Raw genomic sequence first — 26,463 nt, forward strand, 5'->3', positions numbered from 1 at the left:
GGTCTCAAGGGTTCTTGCTCCTCAAGGCAAATTACCTCTGAGTGTTTAGGTTCACCTCCAGCTCCGTATTTTTACTTTTCATATGCCTCTTTCTTTGTGTTTTTCTTCCTCTCTTTTCCTTATTTTCAACTCCTGACCAGGGCCCTTAAAGGAAAGAAGAAAGACACTTAGATACCGTGGTGATGGGTGACCTTATAAAAACATAGATAAAGAGACAGAGGGATTGTTATGTTTCCTTCACACTGTTTGACTGTGCTACACAGTTAGATGAAAACATTTGTTCTACAAATAAAAGAAAACCTTTCAAACATTACTTTAGCCTCAGTCTTGTTCCCAGTCATGCAGCTGAGGATAGGACCCGTGTCCTCATGGACCCTTCACCTAGTCAAGAACTGAGGACAAACTAGTTAATGGAGAGGTGTCAGTGCAGCTGATTGATTGATTCTTACACACAATAGGTGATGTGGTGTAAAGATTAGGAGCTTCAGTTTAGGCAAATTATTTGGGGGTTTTAAAACTATAACTCCACTATTTACTCTCTCCAGGCCTTGAACACAGCCACTTCTTATCACCATTACAATACATTTAAAAGTATTTTTAGTGGTGTAGTTGCAATTGTTTTGTGACAGTAAAAGGAAGAGCCTTCAGAAAACAAAGAAAAACCAGGAAGAATTTGTTTAAAAGATGAAAAACTACATTTATGTGTTATGCTATGCTTAAATTATGATTAAAAGTTTATCAGTTTAAACTATGTTAAGCAAGGATCTTCCAGTTGAGCACCAATTATAATGATACAGGTATCTTTTGATTTGAGACTAACATATCACAAGGACCTCAGAGATTATTTAACAACCTGTGTGTCATTTCTCTCAATTCTGCCAAGATGCCTTTAAAAATTTTACATATACAAATAACTTTTGTTCATGCAAAGGAAGATGATTTTCAGCAGGTAATCCCCCTCTTTCTTATTTTAAAGACCCTTTTCAAATCAGCAAATCTGTACAAATCATTATTTTTCTGAGGTCAAAACTAGGATACTGCAGCTCTTAGGCTTTGGAAAACAATTCATTGGCACTGCCCACTCAGAGCCCTGGAGAGAAAGGCAACGGAGCAGCCACAACAGGGCATCAAGAGGCACAGTTTGTGACAGCCTAGAGAAGGCAAAAAGGAGGAAGAGGAAAAAGAGCTAAGAAGGAACAAGGCAGAGAAAAGCAGAGGCTAAAGGAAAAGGCCAAGGCTACGTTCTTGTAGAAAAATCCAGACAGTCCAATGCAGAGGGAATGCAGCAGGGCTATTCTGCAATGTGTGCAGGTAAGGGATGAGCCAAGTAACAGCCTTGTGAAACACAACTAGAAATTCAGCCAGAGAAGACACTGATTTTTTTTTCTCCTCCCTCTATCCCCCGGCACAGAAGAAGATATAGGTGTTTAGATCAACTCATGCCCTTCTTGAGTCCAGAGCAGAGAAGGGTCTGACTCAAGCGCTTTTCGTGCAGTCCACAGGATTCCTGCTTGCACTCTGGGCAGGTTACTGGGATAAATTAAGACCCAGCCTCTGCCCTTAAACCTATAAGACAATTCACCCCCATTGTATTGGGTGGTTTAAAAAAAAAAAAAAAAAAAAAATGATTCAACAGACTTGCAACAAATCTTCCTAACCACTAGGTTAACACTGCGTGTGATGTTTGTATGACAGATCATGACGGGAGGTGACAGACTTTCAGGCCTTGGCCGAGAAGTAAGATCAGCTGGAGGTAGATGATTTCTGTCAATAGGTGAGCTTCATGCAGCCAAAAGAGTGATGACCTGAAGCTACGGGGGGATTTTTATTTTCTTCTATTATATCTCTGTGTGCACATGTTCAGGCATTTTTTTAATCCTCAAAGTAGCAGAAATAGACAGTGGTGTTTAAAAGTGTGAATTGCAAATGCCTCAGATTTGCTGGAGGAGATGGAAAAACTGATTCTGTGGAATTTGGACAGTGGAAAAGACAACTGCCCAAGATACAATGTTCTTCCTGACCTAGCCCTGTCCTCATCTTTCATCTCACACACACTACATCGACCCCTGCCTCTGCTTCACACACGGTGCCAGTCTCCACAGCCCATTTGTCAAACCTTCCAGCGAACACCACCTGTGTCACGCCAGCCCCCGGGCACTGGATGAGTTCCCTATAAAAATCCACAAGGTCAGTGGCTAGATTATCCTACTTTACATCCCTCCTTAAAATCAACCCACGATGTGACCCTCGGGCAGTGTGGGACACTGGCAAACCAGCTGCTGTGATGAGGTGGCTGCTGAGGACACCGGTTCAGCTCTGCTGTCATCTCTCAGGGCTCCCCCACTTGCTCAGTGTTCACCAACACTCACTTCTGGTCATCTGCATCGCCTTGTGGATAGCCCAGGCTGGGTTCTTTCTCAGCTTTAGGGATGTTTCTCAACTACATGTTTCCCTTTGCCACAACAGGGTGATTCCTGATTTACACACTTGTGCAGTAGAAAAAGAAAGAGAATCAGAGCTGTTACACCACTTCGTTGGCACCCTTGCTATCATGCTGTGATGGATTTTTCATCTGGAGTCAGTTCCTCCTCTTCTTTTAGGCTGTCCCAACCCTGCTTGTCTCACAGCACCTTCTCAGTTCAACAAATACCATCCCAATTCAACGAGCAGAGCACAGAAGGGGAGAGACCTATGAAAAATGTTCATGATATGCAAAAATTAGCTGGCCCCCACAAATCCAGCAGATAGCAAATGACTCATCTGGAAGGCTTGGGCTCAACTGATGACACATAAAGACTAAACTATATTAAGGTTAATGAACTTCAGGGTGATGATTTATACTTAGAACATAACACTTTATGGCAGCTGAGACAACATTGACTCCTTTTCATTCCTTTCCTGAGGACAACCTGCACTAAAAAAAAAAAAATCTGACACAAAGAGCTGTTGACAAGCATACAAAATGGAGCATAAATACTACCTACTATCCATAGCTACACCCAGGAGACCCTCACAGAGTGTTTGAATATCCCCTGCTCTTTATTCACTGTAATAAGTGAAACGTGCTCTGTTAAACCAAAAGTGCAGCTGAACTTGTGGGGAGACATTCTTTGCTCACCTGATGCTGAAGTAAGAATGCCAGTCTTCCACATGTTAAACAAGCGCCTTTGAACTGTTCAGAAATACTGCTAAACCTTAAAAAACAAAGTGGGGGTTTAAAATTCTCTCCGTGGATACAACATGTTCCAAGAGCTAATTAATTGCTACTGCTACTTACTGAAGGAAAGAGCCAAGAGCCATGTGTTTGTGCTATTCATGTCTCCGATAAACATCTGATCTTGTTGATGTTGATGAGAAAATGCTTAGGAAAGGGCATCAGAGCACTTTTCAGCATTGCTGACAATATGGCTCCCTGTTTGTTTGCTCTTTTACCTGCTACCTGCTGAAACCCAGCATACTTTCTCCATGGAGCCACGGGAGCCCTGCCTGCCTCTGGAACAAACATCCTTTCCTAAAGATTATATTTTGACTGTGTCTTCTCACACCCTTTTATGGCTTTTGAGAACAGCAACAAAATAAATATGTTTTCTGTGGGGAATATTTCTGCAATTATTGGATTGAAGACTGCTCAAAAAAACCCCCAAGCCACACAGATTTTACATTTTTAAGAAATAAGCATCCCAAAAACTCATGCCGACAGGCTTTCCTGTCACACACACCATGGACACAGCCCTCAAATACCAGTTCTTATCTGCTGCCGCTCTCTTCCAACATTACAAAACCCTCTTTTTCTTGGTTATTTTTCAAGAACTGCAGCACTAATTCCTCCTGGTCTCAGTGCCAATGACTGTACTGGAACTAGTCCATGGAATGAAGTGAATCCCATCTATTTTATTTAATTTTTTTTAAGGCATCAAAATCCTAACTTCCATCTTTCAAAATATCAGCCTGAATTTCCAGAAGATGAATAGCTATCTTCAGGCAGTGTTGGTCCAGCAGTCTGTCTGACCTTTGGACTTGCTTCCCTCACAACAAGGACAACCAAAGGCAAACACTAAGGGCCACAGCCAATGATTCAGGATGTCCTAGAGCAGTGATCTTGCACTCTGTAAACAAATGACATTATTAACATGCCCAGTAGAGGCTTGGTTTTGGCTCGTACTCTTTCTTATTTGAATTAATTTCCAAATAAGACCATTTATGACCTTTATCTGAAGCAGCATTATGCAAGTCAATACTTGTGCGGGCCAGTGTCTGTATTCCAGGGTAGAAGACACCAGAAGCTAAAAGAAATAAAATAGGTTTCTGCTCCAAAACAAAGTGAAACCAGGAAATGCCTTTAGACAAATAAATCATAATTTCAAGTCAGCTGCAATGAGGGAATGGTGGAGTTTCCATGGCAGAGGAAGAAACCACGAAGCCAGAAAAACTCCAGATCTGACTTACCCAGAGCAGGTTTCTGTCACAGCTTTTTTTTCTGGTGACACTGAGATGCAAGCAAAACAACATTTGTAGCACAGGCCAGAAAGACTCTGAAGAACTTACTCCAAACAGCCAGTGACTGTCACAAAAGTGACAATCCACTTCAGCAAGACCTAAATCTCTTTTGGCTTGTTTGCATTACTGTGATTTTTTTGTTTCCTTTGTACAACGGTGAACCATGATATAGGGAAGCTGGGAAAGACATTTTGCACAGGACATCCAATACCCTGGTTATCCCAAACTTTTAAAAAACATTGAATTTAATGATAAAAGTAAAGAAAATGCAGTACTAGAAAAGGACAACAGTCCATTCAAGTTTAATCTCACGTGGCCAGAACCAGGCTTCAAAGTGCAGCTCTGCTACCTGTAGTTATTGGCTACTTGTCCCCTCAACCCCCAAACACCCAGTGACTGAAGGCTGGATGCAGTACATTTCTAATGACCTTGACGTTGCTCTTCCTGCTGTAGCATGGACTACTGCTATAAATTTGGTTATCTCTCTCTAAAATTTGATTTGTTCTCCGTTGAACAGAAGCACAGAATTTCCCAGCTGAGTTACACATTACGGGAAAAAGTGTTCCCTTTTGGGTTTTTCTGCCTGCCATATTTCAGTTTGCTTGACTCTCCACTTCTTGTTTTGTGCTGCCTTCGCATCCCTCCTTGCTTGCTTGCTCCATTCTGAGGAAAAAACATTTCATCCTTTTCCATTGGCCATTAATTATTCTCCCTACTCTAACCAGAAACTGCTGTAACTCTCCAGTATCCTTGCAGAGCCGCAGTGCTCTCTGTTACCAATAGCAATGCAATCTGTGGGTCTGTGAAGCTCTGATTTATGTATTTCTGTGTAACTTGTTTCTTCCCTACTGAACAGACTCAGTCAGTCATACTCAGGATTATACAGTTCCTTTTCTCATCCCAGTATTTAGATGCTCAACTAGATTCTAATTGAAAAGGCATGATTTTCCCTTTCTACAAGGCCTCAGTGGCAGGTATTACTCAGACACCCCAATGACCAGCTATCTTTACAGAAAAATACTGCACTATTTCAAAAAAAATTCATGGATATCTGAGCTTCCAAATGCTGTTGAGCATATTCATAGGTGTTTTATTGGAATAGACAAAGGATCTGGCAGGAGAAAGCCCTGAACGGACAGAGAAGAAATAGAAGCCCACAGAAGGAATCATGGAATAATTATAAAAATTCAAATGAAAAATGTTTTTTTCTATATGGACTATTTTATTCTTAAATATGAGAAAATCATGTGATAAAAACATGACATCTAGTAACAAATGACAAAAGTTAATTTTTCCCCACTTGATTCTGGCATTATTTGGTTCTTTGCTGATAGGCAGTTTTGCTCCACAGCAGAACAAAGAAATGTCTTAAAAAAAAATAAAATTATCAGCAGTACTCTAAGGCAGTAAAAGGAGATAGTTAAATTACAACCTGTGTGTGATATTTTCTGCCCACATGCACCACTGAAACAAACAGTCTAACGGGACTAAAGCAACTACAGACACTTGTACACAGGGAATAGTAGGCAGAATAAAATAAATCCTTTGAGGTAGGAATAGACCATAGGAGGTGTAGTTGAAAGTCAAGCAGATCTGTCCACATGACCAAGGACAGGGGGAGAAAAGCTCTGAAAGCCTCTTTTTATGGTGTTTGGTCCATGCTATGCTCTGGGTTTTTCTCAGAGCACCTGCAGAAGTTGTTGGTCTGGCTCAGAGGTGCTCAGAGTTTCCTGAAAGCAAGCCAGAGCAGTTCTGGGTGAACTCTGGACCAGTGAATCAGCTTTTGTAATGTTATTTTAAGCAAAAGAAGATGCAAGGGTGAGGTATGTGCTTGTGGGAGGGAAGGGGGAGTTGAGAGGAGGAGAGAGAAAAGAAAAAAATAACCATTTTAACTAGCAGCCCTGTCTGTACCTTTTCACTTACTGACTTAAATACACAGATGACTATAGCTGAGGGATATTAAATGTGAATCCTGCACAGTACATTTTTAGGAGATATAAAAATTCAACGCACTGTAAAATTTATAGCTTGCTATCCCTCCCCCAAAAAAGAGTAAAAGAAAAAAATCTAGGTAGAGCGTATAAATTTTGCTGAGGCTCTAAAATGTGTCATAAAACCTCCCTGCCAGAGATACAGTTGGTGTTACAGTAGGTATTTCTATAACGAAGATTTGTAATAATTTGGGTTTTGTACATTGGGTGGCAATACTGCAGTGCTTTAGGCAATATGCCTATAATGTCCAACACAACAGAATGCCTGTTGGGTCTCATTTCATGTATATAAATTACATATAATCTGAACAAACACGAATGGTGGGACCCATATATAAACAGACTTAATATTTCAACACCTACATTTCTTTATGAACCTGGGTGGTTAGAAAGGTGGTTGCAAATGATTATTTCTTTACCAAGTTCACATGGAGTAGTTTGCTCAGTTTAATAATAGTCTATCTTGTTCAGGCTGAACAAACTGGTCCCTGTGGGGGAAAAAAAAGCAGGGGGGGAGTAATAAATCAATAGCCCAGATGTAATCTTAGGTGTCTAGAATGCAGAGAGGGATTTTGGAGCATAATGGCACTGGTTGTCTATTGTCATTCAGACACGAGCTGCATCAGAAAAGGGCTTGTGGGAACCTGATAAGAGTTGGTCAAAAGTGGGCCATAAATCAAATCCAGGCAGTATTCTGCTGATTTCACACACATGCTCACTGGGAGGAAAAAAAAAAAAAAGATAGAAAAGAAAAGGTGATAGATCTGCAATTTACTGCTTATCACATCTGCTAGAAGTTTCATAATACAAAAGCCTGACCTTCAATGAATAAACACCCTAGTTGACTACCTGTTTCTGCCTGAAAATACGGCACTTGAATCTTCAAGAGCTCTGAAATGCAGCTACGAAAATGATGTGACATCTTCAGGTTTAGAAAGCTTCTTTTGGTTGCTAGCAGTTGAGTAGCTGTCACTTTAGTTACAAGTAGCTTCTTTAACTTCAGATGCACAGTGTTTATTGAAAGGAACGAGATACTTATTCAAAGACACTAATAGCCTATGGGGAAAAACAGTTCATAGCACAAGGATTATGAAAAGAGCAATGTGCATGGCTCTTTTACTTACATTTACTTCCTACTTCTGCCTAAAGACAAAATAAAAAGTAGCAGTAACAATACATTGATTACAGAGAGGTGTCCATGCTGTGATACAGGTACTTCTGCTGGGATTGCAGCCACATCAATAACCACAGGTGACTGGTGCTACTTATTTCTTCAGCCCTTTGTAAAGGTGTTTTGTCAGTTTTAAGGTTGATTTGAACTCGCATTCAAAGCTCTGTCAATAGCTATTTCTTTAAATGTTGCATATTCATTATTTAAAGACCAAACACTTTAAACTTTTTTTCCAATTTTTGCATAGATTACCAGATCAAGGCAATTTTTGTCTGATACTTAATCTGTTGTTTTCAGTTATACCTTACTGAGAACTTACTGTAGATAATACCTATTGCTCAAATTAAGCTCCTGTATTTTGAACAAATTGGGAGGGACTGAAATGCTGCATTAAAGGAAAGTTCCTAATTATATGAGTTGGCAAGCTATCCCTTAGCAACTCCACAAGCCTCAAAAACGTTAGCCCACAGAAGATAAACCCACTCTTCACCTGAATATCACACAATGGGAAAAAGAGTACAAGATTAAAACAAAGACCCAAAATTAACAGAAGCTTTTCCCAAGGTGCTTACACTTCATCGTGCCTTCACTGGTCCATCAGATTCCCAGCCCACCGGAGCAAAGGCCGTCTTGGCATGAGACAAGGGTAAATAACTGCTTGAGAAAATTAACTGAACACTAAAAAGCTGTTGCAAAGTAGTTTGAAATGTTTATTATCTGTTTGTTTGTTTGTTTGTTTTATGGCAGCTTTACTATTTTCTGGAAGAAATCTGGCCCTGTAGGTCCAGGGTCCAACCACTATAGGGTGTGCACAAGGTGGTCCCAGCAGAGCAGTTCTCCCCTCAGCCACAGGGACTTTACTTCCCCCAGATACCCCACAGAAACGAGTTTTACTTTTCCTTGCTCAGCTGCAGTGACTTTGGTATATTATCATATCCAACAGCAGCTGTTAGCAAGAAAACAAGAAGGGTATACCAGACTATTTAGAAACCATTCCTCACAACCTGGAAGTATTAAAAATGAAAACATCTCAAATTTGGATCCTAGTACAAGTTCCCTGCATGCTTGCTGGTCTACTTGCCACTGCTGTGCAGCCCTCGCTGTCGGAGAGGACAACGGTTATCAATCATGTCAGAGCACTTTAACAAGGCAAGCAAGCCACAAACACCTCGCAGAATTTATGTCACCAGGGAAGAGTCATTAATTTGGATTTCCAGCTTCCTGCTCAGGCAAAATTAAAAAACAAAATATTGAATATAGAGTAGTTTGATTTAACGCACACAAATAGGTAATTGAGTGTATATCTGCTGACCTTCCCTAAGAGGAAGGGCATAAATATTCCGGCTTGGGTTTACAAACCAAACAAACTCTTATAATAAGAAAAAAGCAATTTAATTATTTTATATATGTATTTGTTCACCTTGGTTTGCTGGGAGAGATTGATTCCTTTGTTAAAAATTATGTTTGGAAGGGGAAAGGACTTTAATTTGTATAAAGTGCATTCCGGGAATTAACATTCTCCCTGCTTGAAGGAGAAAAACTATGCCATTAGATTTCATTGATACTAAAAGAAAAAGGTTTTAATTCTGGTTTGAGATTTTTCTTTTATTGGGGGTGGGTGGGAGGAGAGGGTGTTAATCAAGGTTTCTGAGGGCGATTTAGATTTTGCAGTGCTTTACCATGCATGTGTGCACCCTTTATGTCTTTGTGTTTTCTGCATCTGTGGATGCACACGAATAGGGCTGCAGCTTTACTCTGATAGCCCAGGGGCAGCAATAGGAAGACTTTGCTAGTATCACTCCAAATTGCACATTAAAATTAGCAAATAAAGTCATTCTGTTCCATGCACAGGCTGTAAATTCCTACCCTTTCCAAATACCAAGTATATACTTCCAAGCCTCTTAAGTTCAATATTACACCAAACATGGATCTTCTCCAGCTGCTTCCTCTCCTGTCTTCTGATGTCTCCACTCCTTCTCCCTCTCATGGAGGTGTAGTATCTCAGCTGAATTATCTCAGGCCAATTGCTTTGTCCTTCTGAACCATCTTCAGTGAGGTTTGGTCCAGCTTTCTTCTTCACATGCTGCCTTCAGAAATTTACCACAGAAAAACACAGGGGTTCCTACACACGACTACTCAACAACTTAAAACCATTTTCAAGCCCTGGTAGTCAGATGTACTAGCTGAAAAATTCCTTTTCCAAAATCACCAGGATACGATAAACTTGGCGATTCCCTGACAACTTCAGCTGGGGTCTGTTTTTTGCTAGAACAAGACCTTGACTGCATTTTACTGTTCAGCAGCTTGCACTGAATTAAAAGAAAATAAAAATCTCCAAACCATATGGAGGAAACACAGATTAATCGGTGTAGGAAGCTCACGTTATGCCTACGTGCTTATTAGGGAAAAGGCTGAATTAGAAACACTGCTTAGCAGAAACAGCTGACTCATGTTGCTACAGATTGAATCGAGTCAAAAGTACTTCAGGGCTAATGGAAATATGTCATTCTCCCAGTCCTAAGACAAAAAAAATATTTATGTATTATCACAAACCTGTGTCTGGCATAAAACCTCCTCCGAAAGTTAATTTCTCTGAATCTCTGTGAGGCTTTGTGTTGGCCTGGGAATCCTACCTTATAGGAATTCCACGGACATTGCTATACAGAGCTGTCTGGGTTTGTGCTATGCCCTTACATCCTAGAGTCCACTGTGAGGCAAAATAAGGAGGAGTGATCAAGAGGTGGAATGATTGTGAAATGCAGAGCAGCTCACAAAAGGGAGCTTAAAGAGAGCTCTTCCCAGGAGGAAGGAAAGGATAATTAGAGTTTAGTGAGAGTCACTCTCTTCCCTTTCAACGCAACTCATAAGGGATATGTGTTGATTACCAAATGAAAGAGGATAATGCATTGCTGAGAGACTGTACTGTGCAAATATTCATTTGAAAATGTTTACACTACAAATTTAGCTCATTTCCTGCATATCTATGCACAGATGGTAATTTCCTCAGATTCAAAACTGGCTGAGAAGAGGGGGAAATGCTCACAGGAGTGCTAGCAAATTCAAAGGGATCTCTACCTAGCAGCAGCCCGAACATTTTGTTTTTCTCCTTTTTCTCCATCTTTCATTCTGTAAAATGTTAATCTCCTTTGCACACTTCAAGGTTTATAATTGCTATGCAAAACTACAAGAAACTGCAAAATATTTTCTAGCAAAAAAATTCTAAAGCAAATTTGACACCTTAAGAAGTTATGAAAAATCAAACACTTTTGTCTTAATGCTAAATATCAAAATATGCTCTAATTATACATTCTTTCGATTAGTTATAAATTCCAACCAAAGACATCCAGCAGTCTCAGTTACACCTAGTACTTTTCCCCTATCTCATCTTATGCTCAGTTCTGAGCATAAGTCAGTTCTGAGATGTGCATGGGATACTTTTGGGATACTGTTGGATACTTTTCCTGGCAAAGTCAGACACATACTCTAAACAGATTATTCTTACCCAATTACTAATTTAGGACTAATTTGTTTATGTTTTAATTCTTCCGTAATTTGTTCTTCCTGTAGGACAAATTAGATCCGATCATGTAGTTAACAGCTACAGCCTAATACGCATCCAAAAATGACAGAGAGGTCACACTTACTCCACCAATCCCGAACACTATTCCCCCTTCTCCATCCAAGTTACTAGATTAAGAAAAATAAAAATTATTCTAACATGTAGCATAAAGAATAGAGCTATTTTATGTCTGGAGAACAGCTTCCTGAAAGTGCAGGTGCAGGACATACTTTCAAGCTCTTCTTCGTGACAATAAGACTTTTGCAGAGGGTATTGAAGGTTACAGCTGCACAGAAGAAGCACAACTCCAGAGGATAAGGATTTAGAGTGAACATCAGGGGAGTTGTCAACGACATTGACAGTAAAGCTTAGTTCTGGTATATTTTAACTTCAATCATTCCAATTTCTTCCATGCCCATTATATTACTCTGCCGACAGCAGAGTAAGAATGAGTATCAGTGTGGTATACAAGGTATAGTCACAGTCAGAAAAGGACATTGTCCCAGCATAAGGAACTAGAGTTTCCATTCTGCACTCCTAAAGAATCCCATGCTCATTTCAGGTCCTACAGTGGAAGCACTTGGAGGTGAAAAATACTATTCCTGAGTTAGGACAAACCGCCCTATCAACAGGACAGTGGGCTTTGGAGGTCTACACCATAATGCTTTCAAAGTCCTCTTGAAGACTTCAAGGAATCAAATCTGTGCAGAAAGACTTTTCCTGAGCAGCAGCCCTCATTTCCACCATGTAAAACATTTCACAGCTTGTCTCATTACAGCGTTTGTAAAAACACTGTCTGAAAGCAGTGGTGCATAAATGAATTATTTAAGTTTTGCAGCAAATCACCCTGATCTTGTGTGCAGCTTCTTAATGCACTCTAAGTGAGCCCTAGGAGGCAAATCACAGCAGACAAGGGGTGTAATGTAAACCAAGTTTTATTAGCCACAAAAAGCGACAATACAACATTTATTAAGTATCAAAGACAGTGCATTTAAATATGTTTGATTTGGTAAATAATAGCCAGTGTTCTGTCTTTCTTCCCTAGTGCCAAGGGTTGTTGATTTAAAAAAGAAAAAAGATAAACCAAACAACGTCAAAACAAAAAATAGCTGTTTATTTTCTTGTCAGTTCTGCTAATATAACAGGTCCTCTCTATTTTGCAAATAGTGATTTTCAACAAATTACCATGTGTCACAAGCAATCTGCAACTCTCTAGCCTTAACACTGTGCCGAAAAGTAAAAATGCATTAGAGTGTCATCATCCACTCCTTATCAACACGAGCTCCTTGGTCCCTGCTGCCCTCAGTAGCCTGGGAAACACACACCGCCCACAGCTCCCTGCCTTGCCCTCACTAAACAGTCCCCAAACACCCTCCTAATATTTTCCTATTTTAAGCAGCTGCCTCTTGTACTGCTAACACAGAGCAGACCTTCAAAACCAAAACTATTTCTGACAGAGCTCCATTTTCAATATGGTATGAAATTTAAAAGGCAGCTTAGCTTCCATACCTCTGCCCTTCCCTTACCTCATTAATTGAATCTCAAGAAAAACCTAAGCCCTGCTTCACATGCCGTACGTTTATGACACAAATCATCTTTTATCTTTGGCCAAGGAGATAAGTCCAAGTCCAGACAGACAATAACAATAAAAGAAATTAAATATACCAAAGTACTCAATGGGCAGACACTCAATGATAAATATTTAATGCTCTGATAGCACAATTTGGGTATTTGTAAAATGCAGCTGGTTTTCCTTTGTGCGAGTATCTCCCTTGCTCTCTCCAGCTTTGATCCTCTACAAACAAAAAAAAAATTGGTAACTTCTCCATGTGCCCTGAATGCTGAAGGAAGAGGTAGTGATTGAAACTATCCAACCAAAGCCTTGTAGCAATGGAAGTCAAGTCCCCCATCCTTCCCATCACAGGAGGGAGCATAACTCGTGTGTCAGGAGTGTATCAGGACAGTGTGTGGGATGCTAGGAAATACAGTAAGCAAAGATTTTGCCTGAAAAGTTATAGAAGCTTACTACTACTACTACTCACTCTCAAAGCAATGAATCCTGGTTCCTTTTCTCAGAATTCACTTCTTTTATTTTCTTCTGAGAAGGCAGCAGAACTGAAGATCCGGTGCCTGAGAAAGTAAGGAAAAACTAGCAGAAGAATTACCCCTGAGTCATGTAGTGACTCTCACTGAGTCTTCTGGATGGGAGGACTCAGAGCCTCCTCTAGGTGTGAAGAAACATGTTCATGGAGATAAGGGGCTTTTCTCTTTCATTGGTTTAGTTGAGCATCTCTCACTGAGTAAGCTCTGAATAATATTTGCCATCACAGCTCTTTCTGCCTTTATCAGGGTTTAGCGGCAGAAACCACCATAACCCTGAAATTCTGTAATTTATTCTTTTTTCTTTTTTGTTTTTTCATTTTTCTTCCTCTTTCCTTCTCTTGCTAGAAGAATACATTACATTACTTTCCTTTTTTTTTTTTTTTTTCCTTAAGGCCTTTCTATGAGCAGCTGCATAAACAGGATAACCAAATTGATACCTTTAAAGTGAAGAAAGGAACAACCTTTTTTCTAACTGGAAACTTCCTACCATTTTTCTTCTTCGGTACTTACATTTTCCAAAGCAACAGGGAAAACTTTTTATGCTTTTTTAATGACTTCCCTTTTTTCACCTGGCTTTTTTTTTTTTTAACAGAACAAAACAAAAAAACCCCACAAATAAAAGAAAACAAACATTAAACCCCAAACAGCAAACTCAAACTCCAAAAGCAAAAACCAAACAAAACTCAAAAGGCAAATAAACAAAAAAACCCCTAGCTGTGAAATAAGGTAACTCCTTCTGCAAAAAAATATAAATATCAACTATTTCTGCACGATTTTGAATTGATTGTATCTGGAATGGGGGCCGCTAGACAAAGATTTAATACAATTATGGAGTGCACAGCAAAAGTAACAGATAAGTAGGCCTTCAATGCAGCAGGACACAACAGATGTTTCAGAGGCATGAGCAAGTTTCACTTACAGTCCAGATGTGTAATATATACAAAGGACAGCAATGGGAACTCCAAGGAAAAATAATGCCACTTATAGCCAACCATGAAGAGATTATTTTCCTACAGAAAGGAGCAATCAAACAGTTGTCCAACTACTTAAGAGATGTTCATCTTTCATACATCCACATTTGAAGAGGTGCTGCTGAGACTGGCCTGGGAATCCAACAGCTTTACAGGCCACATTGGCCAGAACAGAATTTGCTCTCCACTGCAAAACAAACTATTCCTTTACATATTTAAACACCACCAAAAAACCTAAACTGAAACAACCACACCACTGCTGATGCCAGGATGCAACATATAATTACTGAAAACGCCATTTTCCCATCTGGGTTTTCTATTCATCTGCAGTTGTATTCTTACTCCCTATATTAAGAACTATTCCTATCAAATACAAAAGGGGTACAATATTTAGTGCCCAAATATTAAATATTTCAAACTTCAGAAGGAAAGTTCATTACCAAAGGAAAGTATAAACAAGGAGATGATAAAACAGTCATCATAAAATATGGTAATAATCCCTTCAATGGCATATCTTGCTGTTGTAATTAACTAGTAATACATTCCTCCCATGTTTCACAGGGAGTTTTACTGCCTTAATATATAGCTGGATCTCTTTAGCAGAATCAGCATAACTCAATCATCTTTTCCCTTTTCCATCTAGTGGAAAATGATCAAGATTCATATCTACGTAGATGTATTTTTAGTTCCTATCTTATGAATCCATCATGCTTTGATCAGTTATCAAGAGAATATCCAAATTACACCACCACGTTCAAGACTTAACTGCTGTGTCATTGATTGTGTGTGTTTCCTGATAGACAGACTTGATAGTGCACTGAGTCAAGTTTGGTAGTTAAGTCTGTGTTATATCTCCTAAGCAACTATTAGACTGCAACAAAGCTGTGTTTTATCCACAATTCTACAAGCCTCTCCCTTTCTCCACTCTTGTTGGTTGTAGAAAATCTGAAAACTGCTATTGATTGACAGTTTTTTAAAGTGAGCGTGAGTAATCACGTCAGATCAAGTTCCACTTTCTAAATGTTCCTAAAAATATTCTGTTTTCCTAATTATTGATCAAGGGGACGTGTTTGCTTTATAAATTTAAGTTTCTGTAACACGGGCTGTTTCAGGAAGGCCCACCTGAAGAACTTTGTAGGCCCTGGTCAAGGACACCTTGAATATGCATGTTTTGGTTTTTTTCCTGAAAGAAAATACATGCTACTTAACACTTTAGGCAAATTTCATTTCTTTAAATGCAAATCAGTACTCAGTGAAATTCTTCCCTGGGAGAAAGGAAAGTCAAGTCTGGAATGCTAAACTGCTCCAAGTCATGTTCCCAGTGGTTTTAGTAGTCTTGATTTTCCAGTGCTTAGTTGAAAAACATCTCAGAAGGCCAGCAAGCAGTCTCCCCAGAACGCCTTTGAAAAACAGCTCCTTTTAAATGTTTACAACCAAACTTCTAAAACTCAAAGAAGCAGAATTAACTAGTCACAAGTGAAAATTACAGGGAAATATCCCACAAACTTGCTTAATTTTACTACAAATTGTGCTGGGTGTTAGTAAGATCTGGACTTTGACTCAAAACTGGCTTCATTTTAGAAAGACCTAAGCTTCAAAATACATAACTATTGGGATGTTGACCTTGCACGGGACTTGGCAGTGAGGTACTTCATCTATCGGAGTTATCCCAAATGAAATCAGTTTGACCCCGTATACGTACAGTGATCCTTTTTGGTGCAGTCTTACACACATACCAAAGTCAGAATTTTAGCTGCCTGCTGTTTCTGCAAGATCAGAAAATAGCCACAGCACCTATCAAATGGATCAACTGACATTTCCCATTTTAAAACACTGCTTTCAGATAAATACAGTCACTTGGAAAGAAATTTTTCAAATTCGCAGTTTGGTTTTACATTCAGATTTGGGGGAGCTGGTGGTTTGGTTTGGGGGGTTGTTGATTTTATTTGTATTAAGAAAAATACTGAGGCAGAAGCTGGGAACTATCATGTGAACTGGCTGGATCACCACACCAAGTAAAAATTCATGAGAACTGGGACTACAGACATCTCAAAATAAATGCACAGCTCTTCACATTACTTTGCTTTTCTCATGCTTAAAAATATTCTTCCAACCACTTAACTGTTTCATGCTTTGAAATAAAAGCTTGAAATTTGTCAGCAGCTGCTCTGGCATTGGATAAATGCTTTTTGGTACTTCATAAAAAGTTACCTAAAGTGGGTCACCTTATAAGCCTTTAGGGAAAAATAATAAAATCACTTCACACCTAATCAGAAAATATTTCTTTGACTTTAACAGCTAAATTCTCTCCTGCCTGCATCTCCAGTGGGTCGGCTTCTGTCTGAAGCTGCAGAGACAAAGCAGGGCTTTCCTTAAAATTTCTTCTTCAGGTGCCAGGCAGAGAAGTGAGAAAAGGAAAACGTCTCCTGCGGTCTCAAGGGTCTCCTCCTCACCATTCCCATAGTACCAGCTACATACACTTCAACTTCTTCACCAGTGAACAAGAGCCCCATAAATAACAGTCACTTTCTCTACATAATCCTGATTTATTCCCAGTCTATGTTGTACCCTGAATCCAGCTAGTATGGAAGAAATATTACGACTCTAAGAGAGGATCACAGCGCAAACATGCTAGAAAGGCTAAATTAACTTCACCACATTGACAAAGGTACTATATTTGATATAATTTTTGGAATGTAGCCATAGAAATACTGTCTGAAATGTAAAATGGCCATGTAACTGTGCAACTGCACGTTTTTAAGAATATTTATTAAACTTTGTTAGAACAACCCTTTTTTAGTTTTTTTTTCCCAAAAAAAGAAATCATTGCCCTGCATTCAACTGTCCATTTCAAAAGTTCTCAGTACCTGAAGTCTGTTCTTATTTCAGCATCTAACATTTCCACACTGACTTTGGGGAGAGGGGACTTAAGTCAATCATGCATATTCTGAAAATCCCACTGGCAATACAATAAAGGCCTGCACTGCTAGATATATTACAAATAGAATATTCTATTAACACTGGCAGTGCCAATACAATCTACTTCAACTTATATTGCCATACCATAAATATATTGTGGTGTAATGAAAACTGCCTGGTACAGGAAAATGCTATTAAACAGCCTATTTTTGTCACTCAGTTTGCCCAAAGTAAACAAGGGGATGCTCAGATCAACTTAGTGCTTCATAAATCACTGTGCTAATTTTAAAAAAATCTATAAAAATCTGGTACTACAAATATTTCTGAATGCCCAGGTTCTCGATTTTTTAAAAACAATTTTGATATTCATTAAATTATTTAAATTAAAATAAAATATTTAAAATAAATTTAATATTACATACTGGATTAACATTTCATTGTATTTCACTATATTTTTCATTTACATTATATATTCATTCATTATATTTCATTTTATTATATTTCATTATTAATATAGTAATACACTCTAAGAAGTCTAGTGATAGACTAGTTAGGCCATACATCTCCAGTTTATATCTATCAATGTCTGAGAAACTGTACAGACAAGAATTTTTCTTAACAGATACAACACAATCTAGCAATAGTTGTATGAACTAAAACAGAACAGAAAATGTTAAGGTATAAATGCCTGTAGGCTTATTCATGCTCTTAAAAACTTGAGACAAGTCTCTAGTTCTTCTGAAAGAAAAAAAAAAGGAAAAAAACCCAAAACCAAATCTTTATTAAACTAACTAACCAAATAAATCTTGTCAATGAGTTCACCACATTTCAGGAAAAATCTCATCTAATGATTCCAAGTCCTTTTACAGAAACAGTATTTGGATGTATTAGTAAGTATTTTGGGAAAGAATTTCATGAATGGTCTTCATAAAAATGAAAGAGAACAACCCAGTTCCCCAGTTATACGACTCTTTCTGTTCTCAGTCTCTGTCCTTTCTTTAAATGGTGACGCTCTTTTCTCCCTTTTTGTATAAAGGCAATATTTCAAAGAATAATTAGAATAAGTGTTGGGTTGTTTTACTTACTATTTTTAGAATACTGCACCATGACTTACCTACGTGTGCAGTCACCTGCAGGTTTAGTCTAACTGGAAAGCCACTTCAGTGTGTAAAACCTGCTGTCCCCATTCCTTCCCCTGTGTGTTCCCTGATCTTTTTGAGCCACACTGAAAATATGAGAAGGACTGACTATTCCTGATGATTTGGGATTTTTTTAAACCTACAAGGAGAGGAAGGCTGGGGTTAGGTTTTTTGAGTCTGGTTTATTTTATTACACTTCTGTAGAGGTTAGACCATTCATGCTATTTATTTCTGTGGAAGTTCCTCAAGTTCTTTGTTCAGTGTTGTCTCTGGGAACAGAGAGGAGAGAAGATCTGAAGTGAAAACGTTTAAGAACTAATACAGAAAACTGTCAAACAGACTTGAAAAAATATTCTCAGCAATTTTCATCACAGTTTCAGTGTAACTTTTCATATATTTAGATATTAATCTTACTCAAAGAAAATGGAAAGGGGATTTTGCTTTATATCTATTTTTCCTAGTAATACCTTATTAGGCAATAATGATTAAACCTTCTGTATTTGCTCAAAGTATTTTGATGCCTCTGTACCCCACATGCTAATTGTGAAAAGTTCAGGTGCAAAAAAAAATTATGAATCACATTTTTTTCGTGTGGCTTCATCTGGAATAAAGACAAAGATATCTTTGGACCAAGAAGCAAGTGTGACCTCATGATTTCCTGGTGTTGGGAACAGCCAGCCAGCTTCCACTGTCAGCCACACCTATGTCAATTCATGCAATTCAAATTAAGTGAATTGAGTTATTCCAGATTTAAGTTACTATAACTAAAAAGAGAAGATGGACTTTCAATGACTTTTACAGGCTTCATTGGAATGTGGATCTGTCATGTTTACAAGAATCTGATGTTTACATAGCTAAAAAATAGGAATAAAAGGTATATTTAGGTATATCACAGTCATATTTATACTTCGAATACATATAGACTTGTCCTTTTTTTAAGCCTTTACCTTACACTACATGCAGAAAAAAACAATGTAAGTCTCATTATACTCATGATATTCAAGTTCTAGGCCAGCAGGAAAAGGGTAAAAAGTCCAAATATGCCTTGAAAAAAACCAAAAAATTCTCCAAGATGTGAAACCTACAAGACTCAAGATGTGAAACCCACAATTTTTATTAGATTGCAAAATATCAAGGCTGATAAAAGTGGTCTCATTTTCTCCTTAAAGAAAACTTCAATTTTCTTCAAGATGAATGAATTTCAGCTTTTAACATCCACTGGAAAGCAGATTTCTAAAAGTCTCAGGGACAGATCAAGTGATTTAGTGTCACAGACTACAAGTCTAGCCTCTGTGACTCTTTAAAAGAAGAGGAACGAGAACAGTTTTTCCCAAGAGCAATGCCTCTCAAAATTATGCATCTGGTAGACAAACCCAGGCAAGAAGGGATGTGCAAAAGTGACAAAGCAAAAACAAAAACACATACAGAGTCTTTTAAAAGAAAGTTTCTCAAGAATTTTCCCTACGGATTAAATTCAACACTTGGAGAGGCTTCAGCCTATGTCTTAACCAATAGAATTTTCAACCTTCAATTGCCTTGTTTGCCATTTGGGAGTGCAGGATCTATCCTTACAATAAGAAACAGACTGTGAGAGAGGTCATGCTTACATTTAGCTTGCTACGAATGTTGGCTTATTGAGAAGATCCACACAATATACTACTTAAGTCCTTTGGCTGGACTTAAGCAAGTTTATTCCCTGTATTAAGTACTGGAGCCTTATTAATATATTTAACTTCACTGTAACTCACTGGAAGTCATTATGACCAGGTATCACTGAGGCCAAGGTCTTGGCTGTAATCAAAGAATAACGTGGGATTTATATGGTTATGGCGACAATCTGCAGCTATATTGGACAGGGTGAAAAAACCAACACACACTTTAAAGAAAGTAAATCTCCAGGTTTTAAGGCATAAGCCAACTTTTCTCTGAAAAGTTGGGAAGAAAATTCTCTTCCAAGTAGGTTGTTCTGCAGTGGTGCTGGGGAGAAGCATCATCTCTATCCACAGAGAAGGGCTTCACCCATCCGACTGTGATCATGTGGTGTTTGACACTGATGCCTCAACCATGGTACTCGTACAATAGGGAAATTTCTTCTTCCCTCAACCAGACCAATGCAACTTCAGGGGTTCAAATAGCTCTTTTTAGACAGTACTAAAAGTAAATGATCCCAACAGTAATGTGCATCAGTGTTAATACTGCAAACATATAGAAGTTACCCTCTTAGTTTGAAGCTGAATCTGGACAAATTCAAAACAAAACAAGGTATTAATTGTAAATGAGCAGGATAAATAAAAGCTCCTGAAAGGTGTAGCATTCCCATTGCTAGTAGTGTTCTTAAAGCTCAGCTCAATGTAAGTTTTTGGGGGTGTTAAATAAATTATTGACTGAGACTTATACCCTGTGATACAATCTCTAAGCTACCAGTTCTCCAAATCCTTGAGGACGTTGAAATTCTCAAATGCTATCCCTGCTTCTTGCTCCATCTTACATTACTTCAGCCCAGAAGGATATAAGTATGACCACAGGATAGGGCAAAAGGGAGAGGAGAAAGAGGGTAAGACCCAGCTGACTTTTTGTTATGCTGTAAAATGGGTAGATGCAAACTCACAGAGAACCGTGGGACTGCTGAAAGGAAGGAGAGAGACTCCACGGGGTCTCTTGGGTAAATCCATGCCTGAGTTTCCCCACAGCAAACGTAGGGAGAACATGGCCTAATTCTTTCCACAGTCAATATGTGAGCAGGTGTGCTAAAGCGAGAGATTTCTGCTGCACGACACCAGTGACACAATCATAAAGAAAAAAAAAAAAGGAGAGGAAAAATCAATAATAGCTGGACATTCATTTAAACAAATGCATCATCCCATAAACAGTGCAGCAGCTTTCAAATGTAAACAAGAAAAGGTGAACTTTGTTCACATTATGTCTCCAGCTGTTTTGTGTTTCAAGACTGTGCACCACAGCTGGGCTGATGAGCTCTGAATCCTGGGAAAAGGGGAAATATTTAACCTAACTTAAACAGAAAGAAGCAAGCCTCAATGGTGAGAGATAACAGGTGGGAGTTGTGCTCTGCTGCTGTGCCTGGAGGGTAAAATCTGGCATGCAGAGGTAGCTTCAGAACAAAAGTCGTCACAGCTGCTGTTTGCTGTTCTCCTGAAGTCCTTCCCTATTTATTCAGCATCACTGACAGCACCCTAGCAACATTAGTTTAAGTCACCGTCAATTGTTATAAAATTAGCTCATGGTCCCGAAGCCAGGGCAAGATGTGGGTGACATTATCTGCACGTCTGTGCTTCTTGGTGTCTGTGTAGAGAATACATGGTTTAAATGTGAATGCAAGCCTCCCTCCCCAGCTAAAATATTGGGATAATGGCAGGGAAACAGGGTTTTTCCAGTCCCCAAATCTAAAAAAAACCTGTTCCCAGAATGAAAAAAAAGAATTATCTCAAGAGTAATCCTCATCCATATTTGTAGGACAATAGTGTTAACAATGAATTATCTTCATTTATTTTAGCAAAGGGGAAAGTCTGATGTAGACCCCCTGACTCTTGGTTCTCTTGCTGCTTTTTTCCCCTCTCTAACCAGCTTTAATGTCAGGCTTTTAAGACTGCATGGTCCTCTGGGTCCCGAGCCTCTTTCTTAAGCACTAAAGGCAACTCCAACATAAGCAGACTTACAATGTATGTTAAAATTGGGTGTTTGGGCCCCTCCTCAAACAGATACAGCAGACCCCACCTCCTGTATTGTCAGCACACTACACATAACATGCCAAGCCTTAAGCCACAAAGATTACAAGGTGTTTGCTTTTATGGATTTGCAACTACCAAATGGAATATGACAACTACTTGAAAAGGAAAAATATGTTTAAACCAGCACAGCTTCAAACTCGCACTGACATGTGCCCTTCCTTTTGTAATTTTCAACATTGCTAAAAAACCCTAATAAATTTCAGACACAGTCTCTTGTCTGAGAAAGGAAACACAGTAGTCCAAATCCAGCCTCCTTCCAAGCCACTGGAAAAAATCCAAGAGGATTTAAAAAAAAAAAAAAAAAAAAAAAAGAAGTGGTCAGTAATATGTGGGGTTCTTTTCAGTATGCAACATTCAGCAGGATTTAGCTCTCTTCCTGGGGCCCTCTCAGGACCACCAATGCGGATGCAGATGCCAGTTATCTGGCAACAAAGAGGGATGAACAGGTAAAAAAAAATAGTAAGATGACAGCTTGAGTGGCATATTACAACTGTCTAGTATGTCGTTTCCATTGCATACCAGATTCAAAGACTCACATCAATGCACCTACAAATCACATCATTTGGAAAGTGATTTCAAAAGCAGATCTGCAGAGGTACTTCTGTACCTGTGGTACTCTGAGAGACTGCACAAGAGAATGAAGCTACAGCCCGGACCAGAACTTAGCACAAAATCCCTCTTGTGATGATGCTTACAGGGGCAACAGCTGACAGCCAACTACACAGGTACTGTCCAGCAGAAGGGACCAGATTTTTAAGAACAGAAGCACTAAGAGAGCAAGGCACAAAAATACCTTCAAAAACTTGAAGAACCTTTTGATCAACTGAGGCCAGTCACTGAAGAGGGAGCTAAATGTATAGCCCAACTCACTCCCAAATGTTCCCAAGCATAAATAGTGGGAATCTAACTGTCTCTTTTCCTCTGCATGCAGGAGAGCAGCCAGGATCTCGCACACAGCTATTACTGCTCCGGTCATATGGGAAAAGAGCACTGACTGCTGAACGCGGGCACTCCTTAATCTCCTTCATAAAGGTCTTCCCCTCAGAAATGTTGCTCAAGCTGCTGCTGAAAACCCCAGCTGGGATATGAGCTTTACTGGACAAGATATTCATTGTTCAATTTATGGCTTGACTGTACTTGCAGAAATGTATTTCACTTCAGCATCAGATGAGCTGGATGAAGGGAAGCAAGGGAAGAGTTCATCAGAGGGTTTCTTTCTTTATTTGATTTGTTGTCTGAATCACTGAAATGAAGATGTTTGTCTAGCTCAGTGATGGGTAAACATTTTTGCTTTTCCCTGTGTGTCATTTTTTCGCTGGTAGGATTTACAAATTCTAACAGTTGCATTTCTGAAGGAGTTACAGAGGCACACACAGACACAGAGAGAAGAAAAAGGGAGAAAACTTTTTTATTTGCCAGGAGCCAAAATCAGAGTTGCACTCATGTAAGTCTGCAGTAACCTCAACATCATCAATTGGGGCATGCTAGTGAAAACAAACACAGAATTCAATTTCATTCAGAGAAATAAATAAAACAAATAAAAAGAATCTATAGCCTGAAATTCCAGCAGCAGAGGAAAACCTATGGTTACATTCACCGTAACAGATCTCGGTGATGGAGAAGAGACACATTGCAAGCACCAACTCATAATGCAGTTTGATCAGTACGTGTTTTATTTCACTGCTGAGTCCTAGGACTGTCACAGAACCAGGAGAGGGAGGCTCCCCCTGGATAATGAACATCTCTAATGAGGCTCGGTCACTCTGTGTGAAACAGTCAACCTTGTCAACCTACAGCATGCTGCCAGTGCACAATCTCATGTGTTATCATTCAGTTTAAAATGTAGCTACACTTCCATACATGTGCCTGCGAGCATATTTTAAAAGCAAAGCAGAATTTACTATGGAGATGTAAAGAACTCACCATAAAGGAGTTACTTTTGAGACTTTCTTAAGTGTGTTCAAAGTATCCAGTCCCCTATATAATGTGAAATCAAAGAGTGAAAACCTGCCAGAAAGGATATTAGGACTCTCTTGATTGCGAAGGCTCATAAAATAAATGTGTTGGTTGTTATGGATTAAAGTGTGTACCAAAAAGATGAAGGAACACCTAGCATCTGGAGTCTATATTGTAGTCTTTAAAATTCCTAATAGATCTGTGTCAAAAAAAAGATAAACTGAGATTAATAGGCTAAAATGAAAACATATCCCTTCAAGATGAACAGAGAAATGTTTAGCCAGAAGTAACACAGTGCCCAGAATTTATGCACTTCCAAAACTCACAAGGCTGTCATTCTTCTACCAATTTCATCAGTTTCTGACCTTAAGATTTATCTAAAGATGAACAATACTTTGACTTCCACTTTACTGCAAATTCTGGATTATGGGAAATTAACAAAAATCAATGTGCTGTTTGCTTTCCTTGGCACTTGAGACCTCTGCAAGAATTGGCTGTGTCATTGTTTAAATGCAAAATTTCCATAATCTCCCCAGATAATTTCGGAAGAAACCAGTAGTAGTAGGTCACTAGGTGAATCTTTCCAAATTGATCTAAAACCTCCTTAAAGGTTTCATCATACCATTTAAAATTATCAAGGTATTAGCAGCTCCTGTCACAAAACTTGCAAATGTCTCCCCATGTTCCTACTGCTTTTGAAGGAGAATAAGAGATTCTGTGTTTTGTGATTGGCAGCATCACCAAACACAGTTACATAGCTGTTGCCCATCCCCAATTAATAAATTCTCTGTATCCAGTTATTTCCCTTTATCACTACTGGGTGCTTGATTGTCTTTCGCACTTCAGCCTGTTCATACAATTCCAATAGGGTAGCAGGACCTGTAAGGAAGCAAAATCTGTGCATACCTTGTACCACATCTGTGCAAAAGGGCCTTTTTAAATATAGGCCAGAATCAGTATCTCCATATTCCTTTCACACAGATCCTACCATATAAATACAAGGCAATTGCTCTCCAAATATTTAAGTTGATAGTCAGAAATTTCTGCTGAAAGGGATTGCCAGATTTAGGCACTGTTCTTCCAAATTTCTACAGAAGGGCCCAGGAAATGTTCACTGTCTTCTCCTTGCTGCTCATTAGGAGTAGGAGAGTCTTGTCCCATGCTTGGTGCTACCCAGCAACAAAACAAATAAAGCCCTCCCAAGGTAGAAGTAAATCTGTCCTGCCCAGAAAAGCTCCATATACCAAAGACTAGGACAGCAGCCTCCCAGAAGGATGCCAAGGGAAAAGCACCTTCCCTGTAACATAGAGAGGGACCAGGGAAGAGACAAGTAAAGTTTAGGCATATCCAGCTTCTGAGGAAACTGGTCAGAGAGGGGCTTCAGTCCAGGGAAAAAGCGGTGGGGGCAGAGAACTGTGGTAAATACACAGCTGCCTTTTATTAGCCTCTCCACGCTTGAGCTAACCTGCGAGTTCATTAGAAGAGGAACCACACCTGCCTCCTGGTGAATGCTGAGTGCCAGCTCCACGTTTTATAGGTTATTGCTTCTTTTTCAAGCAACTTTTGCTTGTTACAGCTAAGGGTTTTTTACTTTTTTTCCTCAGGATTGCTCCTCACAGCAAATTTTTTTAAATACTGCGAAGGATCGTGTTCTGGACAAGAGCTGTGGTGCAGCAAATTTTATTTTTATTTTTGATAACTATATATTGTATTTAATTACCAGATTGTAATTTCTTTTTATTAGGTTTCTCATCAAAATTCATTAGCAGTCATGAAGTGTAACAGTATTTCTGTTCTTCCATCTACTATAAAGACAATATCTGCCAGAAACTGTACGTAATGACTGTAGTGCTGTTAAAACCATTTACAAAATTAGTTCTTCCTACTTTCAAAATAGCTCAAAGGCAACTATGAGTGCAATTAATTGGTCCCCTATGATACTGGTACACACAGATTGATAAACTCCACAAGGATAATTTCAGCAGGAATGAGTGAATGGCTCAGAATTTTAAGTACTTAACATCTCTTCACATTTTCTCACAAAGAACTTTTACTTTTGAAAAATGCATTTCTTCTCTTTCACTCAGATGCTGTTTCGTTCCCTATTCTCCTTTCCTGTGATACAATTTCTCTAAAATAACTGCTTAGTGCCAAAGATGGGTTTACTCACTGTAAAAAATGCTAGAAACTTGTTTCTATTTCTTTTCAAGTCCATCCCGAATGTGCTAATAAGACACAGAAGGGACAGACACAGTGTACTGGGAGGATGCGTTGCAAAGACAATCCCGTATCTGAGTAGATCCTCCATTTAACACCATCTTGACAACTTCACTACAGCTACTTTCAGAGTGAGAGGAGAAAGTGAGGGCAAAATTTTGGTGTCATAAATATCTCTTCTACTGCACTGGTAC

This window comes from Corapipo altera, unplaced genomic scaffold (genome assembly GCF_003945725.1).
Source record: "Corapipo altera isolate COAL_440 unplaced genomic scaffold, ASM394572v1 94, whole genome shotgun sequence".
Taxonomy (NCBI): Eukaryota; Metazoa; Chordata; class Aves; order Passeriformes; family Pipridae; genus Corapipo; species Corapipo altera.